Here is a 12,434-nt window from a genome sequence, read left to right as displayed (position 1 = left end):
ACACACACACACACACACACACACACACACACACACACACACACACACACACACACACACACATGCAGATGCGCATACTTTCACTTTTTGTGGATGGATGTGTCTGGGCAGCTCTCACTGGAGATGGAGATCCACAACAATCAACAAAGAGTGAAGGCCACACAGAGGTCTAAATTACACACACACACACACACACACACACACACACACACACACACACACACACACACACACACACACACACACACACACACACACACACACACACACACACACACACACACACACACACGGATGTCTTGTGTTACACCATTATAGAACATACAAGACTGGATTGTTTATCTTCAGTTGACAGGTTGGTGTGTAAGCCACAATCTCTTGATTACACACTCTGGTTAAAGCTTTGGAGGACTTGTTTGGGTGAAGGACCATCTGGTTTCCATATGTCTGTCAGAAACAACTCTTACTGTTGGCTGGAAACCAAACAATATCAGCATTGCAAAGCTCAGCAGTTGGCAGAGGGGCTGGTCACTTCCTGAAGAGAACAGAGAGCCCTCAGATCTATTTAAATCCCAACCCAGAGATGGACGCTTCATGAAAGGGCTGTTGCATCCAAGAATTAGTTTTTTAAGAAGTATAGCTGAGTTTTAAAATAAAAAATCATGTTTTACACCACACAGCCAACTCCTAGTACATATGATCTTACTGTGCATGGTCCCATATCCATTCAAATAAAAAAATAACAAAAGTGATCAACTTCATGATACAACTCTCATATCTGTACATAAAGATATGAAGCAACCGCAGCTGGTTAAACTGCAAGCCTGACTTCAAAGGCATTAACATTTTTCGACAAGTTCCTCTAATGCACATTTCCACTAAATAACACATTATATACCGTTGGTATTAACAAAAAGCAAACTGTAAAAGCAAGACATTGTGATTTATGTGCAGGTTTTGTGTTGTGTTCTGACACATAATTACCAGTAAAACTACAACATGTACTTTCTACACTTCCTTAGGTGGAATTTGTAGGATCTTTTTTTTTTTTTTTAAACTGTCCAAAAATGTTGGACTGTTGCTTTAAATAAAGTTAAAAACAATGTACCTTTAAGGTAAGATAATCAGAACTGTTCAAAGCAAATTAAATTTTGTCAAGAATCTAATTTTCAGAAGTAATCTCAAGTGCTGACATACAACTTTCATCTTAATTCACTAATCCTCATTTCTATAAATCTCTTAAAACACATATAAATGATTTGAAATTAAGTAATCGTCAGAGGTTAAGATTAGTTCAGGCACATGCTTTGGATAAAATGAGGGTTCACTCTGATCCCTTGAGGCCAAGTCAGATCTGTCCTCCAAGTTATCAGGTCGGGGATGTCGTGTCACGCAGCCAGTTGGGCTTGAACAAACCGCCAGGCTACAATATCCTTTAAGAATGTTTATGACAGTTGAGAAAATAAAATAGATGGAGAGGTTTAGACAAGAATAGGAGGTAGAACCTGTAGATTCTCAATGTGGAAATCAATAAAGCAAGATGACAGAATCAGTTCAGACAGAGTGAAAAGAAAACATGGACAACTTGGGGGAATAGATACTTGGATCAAGAAATTATTTAAATGGAGCATAGTAATACAGATGATTTAAAACATCATCTCCTGTTGAGGCCTAGAATGTTATGTCTTCTTTATACTGGTCGGTAAGCCACAATTTCCTCCTCACAGCACCACGTATCTAAAACATTATTCCCTCGTCGACCACAGATATTATGGGAAAGACCTCAGACTACTGAAGGGCCAAGCAAAACAAACCAAGGGACTGAAACACAACAGGGCTGATACAGAAACAGTTGTACCAAATCTGTTCTTTGATTGCTTTGGGATTCTTTCTTCACCCTCCCTCTGCACCCCAAGAGAGATCAAATGGAGAGATTATTGGTATTGATCATCTGGAAGCTTAAATGTCTCTCCTTTTTCAGTAAAGGAATTGACAGCTTGTTAATACAAATATTTGTTTCTGTCTAGAGTTTAAGGAGGTCTATACCACTCTCATTTAAGTATTGTAATATGAAACTACAGCCAGCCGCCAGTTAGCTTAGCTTAGCATTAGGACTGGAAACAGTGGAAACGGCTATTCGAGCTCAGTCCAAAGGCAAGTAAATCCACCTACCAGCTTTCTAAAACTCAATAATCTACACATTGTATCTTCTTGGTTTATTCTGTACAAAAAAGTTTAAAAGCAAAAAGTAATGGTTTTAAGGGGGACTATAGGTGCAGGAATATTTCTTGGCAGGGTGCAGTGAAAAGGGTAAACCTTTCCTTGTAAGTCGTGGCTAAAGACTTAAACAAGTGTGTGTGTGTGTGTGTGTGTGTGTGTGTGTGTGTGTGTGTGTGTGTGTGTGTGTGTGTGTGTGTGTGTGTGTGTGTGTGTGTGTGTGTGTGTGGATCCGTGAGTGAGTGTGCACCTCTGGGTCTGTCCACGGCTAATTTCTCATTTTGCCACACAAACTGCATAATATTTTGGGTGGCCAGTTATGACTGCATGCTCAAGGACCTTTCATGGTTGTAGTGACTCACACTTTATCAAAAGTCCTTTTATTACTTGTTTAATGTTAAGTTTCATTTTGTTTTGTTTTGGCGAGATTGTATGTTGTGTCTTATACATTAACTTACAACTGATTTCCTGCTTACATCAGCTTGTTTTTTAGATTGAATAAAGTGTGTTTTACGATGCCTTAAAGCCCATTAGTGTCTAGATGGGGTTTAGCCAATCGTATGTTGTATTCTTTCAATCACATATTACAGCGGTTGGCGATGCAGACCCATCTGGCAGAGTTCTGCACTCAACTGAGTGCACTTTTCTAGTTTGTTTTGTTTGTCTGCCTTGTTTTGTAAAGGCTTTATGGTTACATATTTTAGTAAAAATGTTTTATTTTTGTAAGAATACATTGTTGTTAAAGCAAATAATTAAAAAGGGGTGAAATCAGGCCTTTGAGAGGTGGGATTCCATTCCTCACAAGTTTGACTTACATAATAGTAACAGATTGAGTTGACTTGGATGCGTTTCAGTTTCAAACACCTGTTGGTGAGCATAAATAAAGTTAGACATGCCTAAACATTTTTCTCCAGAATGTTTCAGGGTGGTGTTTGCCAACAAAAAATTAAATACTCAAACCATCAGATAAAAAACGTCTGTGACCACTGACAGTGTTTTACATACGGCCCCACAGATTTTGACAGCTCCTCGAGGCCCAAGAGTGCAGCTCGTCACAAAATTAGGTGATAACTTAACTGTCCGCTCCTCATCCTTTATGCACCCAAGTCTTTCAACCTGCCACATATAGTCTATACGCCATCTTTTTTTGTCCTATATGGAAAATACTTTTTACAAGGTTAAAAGTTTAGTAAAGATCTGTGGCATATACTATGTCTCCAGTAAACCTCATGCTGGTTATCTAACCTTAGTTGCATGGTAGGTAACGGGTCAAGGAAGCTGGAAGAGCAGTTGTGACACAGCAAAACAGGAACATTAAAGGCGCAATAAAAAGTGGTTTGGGTACTCTCTTTCCCTGCTCTTTTAAGCAAACATAATAGAGGTTTTACTTACTAAAAGTAGTGTAGCTCTGACCATCCAGGTTTTTAGACTTCCATTCAAGCTTCTGCTGTCCTTTCAATTTAGCACAGGATGAAAAGTTTAGTTGAGATAGCCAATCAATCTCAGTGAACATTTAACTGACTGGAAATTACATTGATGCATGGTCATACAGTTGCAAGCTCGGAATGTTTTGGAAAAATACTCCTTGAAAGTGTATTTGAGGCCATTTCAATGCAAAAGCACAAAACTGACGTTATCCTTTTTCTGACCTTGTTTGGTTATTGTTTCAGTTAACTACGCACCTCAAAGCTAGAGTTTTCAAATAAATCATAACATGAGCTGCAGTATTGGGGCTTACAAAATTGGACTTCATTTTCATGGTGATGGATTTGGTGTGCAAGTTTCTGGTCTCCACAAGTCAATTATCATACTGTAGTGATTTAACCACAAAACCTATGCCTTAATAAAAGGTGTGCCTCAATCTTTTGGTATGCTTTAGAAAATCGTCAACAAGAATATATGACTTTTGCTTAATGATTGACAAATGGATTGTACTGCAGCAAAGAGCAATATTCAATGATCTGTGGACTGGTGTGTAGCCACTCTTTAATTTAGTACTGCTCTACAGTGGTGCAAGGAACATTTATTTTTGTAGCATCACACTTGTTCCCTTGACCAAAAATCAGTTGGATTTTTCCATTGGATTTTGGATTATTGCAACAACAAAAAAACTTATTTAAGGCATTTAACCAAAAACTCCATAAGGAAACCTTAAGTGCAAAATGCTAACTTATTTCCAAGTTTTAGGTCTCATCCCTGCAGAACTCTATAATTTTCCTATTTTACCTACTCCCAATCCAACCATACTGCTAGTATAACCAAATGAAAATGGTCAGGCCATAAAACTGATAAAGCCACCCACCTCCCACCACTATTTCTTTACAAAAAATGTCCAGAGGGATTACACAAACCCATTTCTGCTGAGTGTTTAAAATACATAGATAAATAAATAAAAATGTCTTCTCAAATAGCATTGATATTTCACATGAAAAATGCACGCATTGAACTTTCAAACAAATTATTGAGGCTAAAAGTCTCAAAGGGTTTATGTTTGGTTAAACCGCCTGTTTATGATGATGATGATGATGATGATGATGATGATGATGATGATGATGATGTATATAGTCTGATGGTTCGGCTACTGTCTGCTTTCTACAGACTAAAACAAGACTCTCCAGCTGCTTTCTCCACACGAGCAGATGGCCTCAGAGGGGCTTTTGGTCTACTCTGGTTTCTACACCTGCACCCTGCCTCAGACTGTGTTGCTTTTCAACACTGTGTCTTTCTCCTCCAAATGAGGCCCTGATGCTCCTGCCAAGTGCCACTCACACAAGACAGGCATGTGGTCGAAAATGTAAATAATGAGCTGAAGCCAATCACAAAGAGGATTTTGACTTTATTTGGGGGCAGAAGTGGGGACTTCTTGAAATAGTCATTCTCATTGAATGGACACACTTTTTATTCAAATCGGCCGATGAAATTCCTAATGAGAGAGTGCACTGAGTGACAGAAGCTAGTGGAACAGACGCGACACAACTTGACGTTATGACTTCGGCTCCTTATGGTTTTGCACCAGCTGCCAGGGTCAACAGCCCAACATTCAGGTCAATGTGGTGAACAGCAGCCGGAGTTTGACTTTGATCATTTCTCATTTTCAGACACCGTGATGTCACAGTGAGAGCACACGGGAACGATTGAGTATTGTTATTCCACACATAAGGCTTACCAAAGAAAATAAGAATTGACATTTATGACTTTGATCTAAATTCGTCCAGGATCCTGTCTTGTCTTCCATCATTAGCAGTCAGCACGGAGCAACCAAAACAACAAAGACCTACAGATGATCTCACAGAACCGATACTGAAAAAATATTATTCTCATAAACAGAGAATATTCAATATCATAAGGGAATAAAAAGTCGTTATTTCTTTCCGAACATTTAACACTGCGGTCACTAAAAGCTAACGTGAATACCATCAGTTTTTGAGCTCAGTGGATATGTTTGCATCTTCTACTTCCCAATCCAGAAAAGACCCTGAAAATGTGAACTGTTTGTTCCCTTTCGTCTCTGTTGAGGTCTCTGCTGCCAGAAGGTCTGGAACAAGATAACTGAGATCATGTTTTTCACACTCTTGATTTAGCAGTTCCAGTGAAGTTATAAATAATGTCATGGAGTGAACGATACATTACATATAATAGCGACGGCAGATAATTGGAAACGTGAAGAAAACTAATGTTCATTTTGCATTGTTTTTATGTCATTGGGGACAAATGCCTCATCGCATCAGAGTTACTTTCTTTTTACACAAAGTGCCTATTATACTGTAAGTCGAGTGTTTGTTCAACACAACAACAATCACCAAAACAGAGAGATAGCTGGTGCCAAACCTCCAAAGGACACTTGCTGCTAGATAGCCAACTGGTTAGTGTTGCTGCCAAAGAACCTGGTCTGAATCCAGCTCTGATTAAAGAGGGATAGCAAAAGGAGTTGTTTTTGACGTTAAGCTTCACTCTGTTGTATGGAAGCTTGTGTTTTTATCTGAAATATGTCTTATATGTATAATATCAATATCTGAAAGTAATGGCCAATCTGTTAGAAACTAAATTTTAAGATAAGGCAAGATGATATAAGATGAGATGAGATGAATTAAAATAATAAACGATAGAAATGTATTCATCATCAGTCCAAGATGACATTAAGGTGCAAATAAAGCAGTGAAAAAAAACCGTTTAAAATAGTTATCTTAAAGTAATGAATAGTTTGAATACACTGCTAAAAGCAAAAGATAAATGTGAAATAGCTAAAAGTGATGATAAAAAGTTCAAATAGAAAGCTTAGAGTAATGGATAATTGATTGAAACATTTGCCTCTGCTACTTGAAGTGGTGATGCAAACTGAAACAAACCAACCTAAACATTGACAGTAAACAATACACATGTATGTTATTAATAGTGTTAAACAGTTTCTAGTTTAAAATCAGTTCAAATGTACACTTTAGAAACATGGTGGTGTTAATGAAGGGGTAATTGAGTTTATTTAGGCTGTGGGGAAAAGTCAGACAGAAAAGCTTGTATGATAGCCATTATGATATAGCTTAGCTGCACTTATCTGCATTTTGTCACTTTGATAGTCAGGTAGATATTCTCCTAAATGGGGAAAAGGGAGTTGAAAACCTCTTTTTACAGTGCCAGAGAACCTTAAGTGTTTCCCCTGCAGACTACCTTGGACAGCTCTTTATCTCCGCTAACGGCATCACACTCATCACATAGAAACTCTCTCACACACAAACACACAGTACTTCCCAACAGGATAAGTGTTCATCCTAGAACATCTGTGTGGTATAAATCAGCCTCGGAGAGGGTTACCTCACAAACCACCAGGCCTCATAGTGACAGAGAGAGGAGCCCTCGGCAGTGACCGCCAAGCAAGAGAAAATAATTTAACTATCACAAACTGCAATACATCATTTTAACTGCCAAAAACACCAAAATAATGCTTCAAGTGGGATTTGGGGATGAGAAGCAGAAGCAGGCTGAAAAATGGGGTGATGCAAGGGCAAGCTGAAATCAACACAGCATTATGCTAAATGTATTGCCTTGGCTGTTGCTATGCTAATTACTCGCATGAATTATACGATGCACAAGAGGAAGTCCAAATACTCTACTTTGATAGTAATTGGCTTAAGCTTGTATATACATATCATATACCATATGCCAGTATTGATAAATCTTACAATAATTAGACTCTTAAAAGGAGTAAAGAAGGTTTTGGCGGTAAATGCAGAATAAGACACATTTACACATCTTCCCTTTTTCCTCCTTCTAATAATTAAATAATAATAAAAAAAAGAATGTATTCTAAAGCTAGAATTACTGCCTACGACAATCAGTGAAGTTGAAGTTTACGTCCACGTCTGTCATCACTTAATAGTTTTATCCTGTTAGACATTGGTGTGAAATTGACATAATTCACCTATGAATTCTTGAGTTATGAACAAAAATGTGTTATATTGGGTCCCAGTACCTTTAAGCACCAAAATCTCATTAGTTCATTCTTGATGTGAACATTTGTGCCAAATTTGAAGAAATTCCCTCAAGGCGTTCCTGAGATATCACGATACATTCTTGTAAGTTGTTCCTTATTCCTTGTTCATAGGGCTGTTGTTTTAAAAAAAACAATAATGACAATTTTGCAAAAAAGAGCCTGTTTACACACCCAGCAGATAAGAGCAATATTACAATTGATTTGGAGTTTATAGGCACCTGGTGAAGTCTCCCTCTAGCTCTGTTTGGTCTCCTTTGCACACTGAGGGAAATATCTGGTTATAAATGCTGAGTGTTGGGGTCGATTAGGGCCTGTGGCAATGACTATCAGGCCAGTGGGAGTTGGGGAAAAGCAAATGATGACTTGCACACTCCTTTCCACCAGTGAACTCCTGGTTACCCATTACATACGCTACGCTACTGGTGAGGCACGTGGGCCGAAAACAGAGCAGCAATCCAGCCACGTGTCTTTTTTATCATTCTTTCTCACTCGATCCGATTCGCTCTCACCTTCCATCCTCCACCCACTGACACACACCCACATGAAAAAAAACATAAGGGAGACATTATTGGGTCCACATCAGGGCTTAGAAAGAAAACACATAGTCATTAGATATAAAATGAAATGATGAGTGGAGGGACTGCTGTGAGTGCAGGAGATTGCAGGAGAAAGTTCTACAACAAAGAGAAAATAAACCTGCCATGTTCTTGGTGTAGTTAAACATCTTATCGATTAAAGCTAATTTGCGTCCAGGTGTAACTATTTGAAATGATCTTTAGTAAGAAAAATGTTCCCAAACAGCTGCTTAAAGGAATGCATAAAAGTCTGACATGTGGGTCACATTCAGAGGTACCAGTTCACCAGTACCAAACTCGTTTCCATGCTGCAGGGGCACAGGATATAAACTCCATGGTTTCTAGACAGAGTTTCACAGCCAGCTGGTGAGGGCCTTCCCGCTAACTCTGTCATTTATCTGCTCATAAATCAGCAGACTTTTATAAGACACTTAACAATAGTCTGCACGGACACAAGGGAACGAGCTGCAGACTCATTGAGATATCAAATAACAACTCTGCAGGCTTATCAGCATAATTACATGCTGTTGTTGAGGAAGAGGAAGGAGGACAGGAAACGATCGAGTTCTGATTATTTAAAGTGGGATTCTCGTGCAATCAGGTATATATTCAGTGTTGTACTCTAATTCATCTCCAATTGTACTTGGAGCCTCTCCAAATACACACACACACACACACACACACACACACACACACACAGAAACAAACATGCATTTGGGTCATGAAATCAAATGATTTCTTCAAATATTACAAAAAATTTGATTTTATCAAGTTGAGATTAATGCTTCTTTCCTCAAACATGTATCTTTTTATGATCATGTGAGTGCAGACAAACAGATGCATGGCCCCCTTGTGGTATCACAGTATCAATCACATCCAAAACAACACAGTCCGGCTATTTTCAATACAATTAACTTCCACAAACACCCAAAACTTGCTTAAGGAGCTGCTTTTGTAAATACTGATACGCAGATTGATTATTTAGATTGATCATTCCTTTTGTTTGTTTGGAAAGAAGCCCTCATTTATTTTTCTTAAGTCAAAGCGATGGTTGTTTTGAATGGTGAGAGAGTGAACATTTAAGTGTGTCTTGTTGTAATAGAGACAATACAGGCCTCTGCCCAGAACCACCACAGGGTCAGAAGAAACAAAAAAAAAAGAAAATAAAGGCAGATTATTATTATTATTATTACTAACAGAAATGAGGTCTGTGGAAACCCAAACAACAAGGGAGTAACGCAAATGAACACAAGGGTTTTTCCACAAACTGGTTTAACATGAGGAATACGATCATAAATTACACGCCAAGCAACTTGTTCGAGCAGAAGTCTAAAGCTGCTTTTGTTAAACAGGCAAACATCGACCCACCTGGTCGGGAAATTTCTCCTCGACCCAAATTATCCTCCAGCATGAAAACATTGCATGTCAGTCTGTCTGCATGCAGTAATGATTTACTCCCGCACTTGGTGTTTCCATTTTTCAACCACTGCCATGCACTACAGTGACACTTAAAGCAGGCACACCCTCCTGCTCTGTCATCATAGTGATTTTGATGTTCTAATATTAAATTTGATTAAATGACGCCATCCGTGGCCAACACCACACCCACTTACCTCACCAAAACCACACCAAATATGATCCAAACCTCTGGAACAATGCTCAGAAAATGTTACAACATAAACTGCAGCTGGATCCAATACAGTTCAGTATGACACAATGCTCATAGTTGTATTGTTTAACCAGACTAATGATGTGTTTACACAATGTACTTTACTTGTGCATAGGCGTGAAATGACATAGACACACCGTGGTATATGTGTACAAGTATATGACGCAAGCTGATTACTGGTAAACACTCTTTTAGAACTGTAATGGCAACAGAAGGGTCTATAATCCATACCTGCTAATCTGCTCCTTCAGATGGAGGAGCAGCTAAACACCAAAACAATGTTACAGTGCTTAAATTGCATTCCTCCTCAGAACCAGAGTCTGCATTTTGTATAAAACCTTTTATTTTCATATGTTCCAATTTGTAATTAGTAATTTACACAGCAGCACGGTATGATAATATTGTTAAAATGGTGAAAGAAATATCAGTATAAAAATAACTTTGAGACACATGTGATTTACATCCTATACCTGTTAATAATATCCTCAGTGATATTTACTTGACAGCAGTATGGGATGATGGCTGTTTGTCCAGGTGGCAGTTGGAGGATGTTGACAAAAACTGTATGCTGACATGAAAACAAGCATGCATGTAAAAATACAACTAAATATGCAGATTGCAAAAGGCATGACACTGTCACAATTGTCTGCTTCGTCCATGTTTGTCACTTCTGTAGACCTCTGAAATAAGAGTAAAAGAGCATGTAATGTAAACAACAAGCTAGGACACGATCTATGTGTCTGATTCTGACAGTCACAATGGCCGACAGAGGTCAAGAAGACAATTCCAGGGAGGAACATGTGAGAAAACCAAAGAAGGTTTCTGATTGTAGAAGCAGGATGGTGGCCAAACAAGTGGTCACAGGGCAGATGATTTCTTTAAGAATTGCTGGTAGTCTTTAAGTTTTTTCAGCAGGAGACGCAGCTTGAGGCCGTCTTTCCAAAGAGACCATATTGTTTATAAGCTTACTTTTCCTGTTCTTTCAGGTGCATTACATATGACATCTGAAAGCAGACCATTTGAATAAATCCCTGGGCAGCTTGCCCCAAAGCATTTTTCCACTGAAATGTGTTTTCACTTATTTCTGAATCCCAGAGCTATAAAGGGTTCATGCTCTCTGCCTTTCTCCAATCACCACTGTTTTCAGTTTCTCATGTCTACCACGCAGTGCAATTAAAAACATACATACCAAACCTTTTGATCGATCGAGCCGTTGAAAAGGCGAAAAATATCACCTTTTGTTGGAAAATTTATGGAATAATGTTCAGATTGTGAAAGGCTGCTTTTGAATTGATGAACAGTAATAATACATATACTGCACTAAATTTGGCCATCTCAAAAGAATAGTTAAACATTATGGGAAAACCACTTCTTTGCTTTCTTGCATTGATTCATCTTTCTGTACATTAGATGTAGGGCTTTAGCAAGCAGCTTTTTAGCTTAGCTTAGCATTAAGACTGGAAACAGGGGGAAACAGCTAGCCTAGCTTTGTCCCAAAATCAATTTACAAGCACCTCCAAAGCGTATTAACCCTTTAAATCTTGGTTCAAATATATGCACTTAAGTGGGTAGATTTTGTTACCTCAGGGCAGAGTCAGGATGGCAGTTTCTTCCTGTTTCCGTTTTTTGTGCTAAGCTAACAGCTGCTGACTGTACCTTCAGCGACAGATATTAGGGTCCAATCAATCTTCTCAATTAAGTCTCTCAATTAAGGGAATTCGCATATTATACCCATAGTGATTTTCACAAAATGTTGAATTATTTCTTCGATGCACAGTAGTGTATACAGAGTTGATCCATTGGTGTTGCTTTTAAATTGTAAAAAATAATCATCATAGACCACTACATTTTAAAATAAGATAGCACCAAGTACTTAAAAAGAACAGCTAGAATATCTAGATAGTATATTTGACCTTTGTAAAGACAAAAACAAGTAGAGAATAATATCTTAAATAGCAAACATCCTAACAGTTACACTATACGTATACATATTCACAGTTTCAAGTTCTTCCCTTTAAGTATGGACAGAAATGACGTGATGAAACAAAGCCGATTATTCCACATACAAAAGTACTACTGACAGGATTGTGGTGAACATTTCAAGTAATAGGATTCAGTCCAGTTTCCCCAAAGGAAGAGGTCCAGCAGATGAGCGACACTTGATGTCACAACCAGCTCACCCAGTCAAGAGAAGGCACAAAGGAAGGAGGAAGAACCGTCAACATTTGAGGGTCAATCGCAGACACAGAGAGAGTTGTTGTTGAGAAACAGTCCAGATTCTGAGTGCCATGAGAAGAGTCTTGATAGGGAGCTTCACTTTACTAAGATAGAGGCATGTTTCTGTGCAGCAGGAAGAAGTGCGTCAGTCCACATTTTTTCATGTATTAGACACACCTAATATACACAGTACTCAGTCTTCTACTATCATTTATTTTAAAGTTTTCTGCCGATATAATGTCTTACTAGTAATTTTCTCAAATGAATTAAT

Source organism: Anoplopoma fimbria, chromosome 16 (genome assembly GCF_027596085.1).
Source record: "Anoplopoma fimbria isolate UVic2021 breed Golden Eagle Sablefish chromosome 16, Afim_UVic_2022, whole genome shotgun sequence".
Lineage (NCBI taxonomy): Eukaryota > Metazoa > Chordata > Actinopteri > Perciformes > Anoplopomatidae > Anoplopoma > Anoplopoma fimbria.
This window is presented reverse-complemented; position numbering follows the sequence as displayed.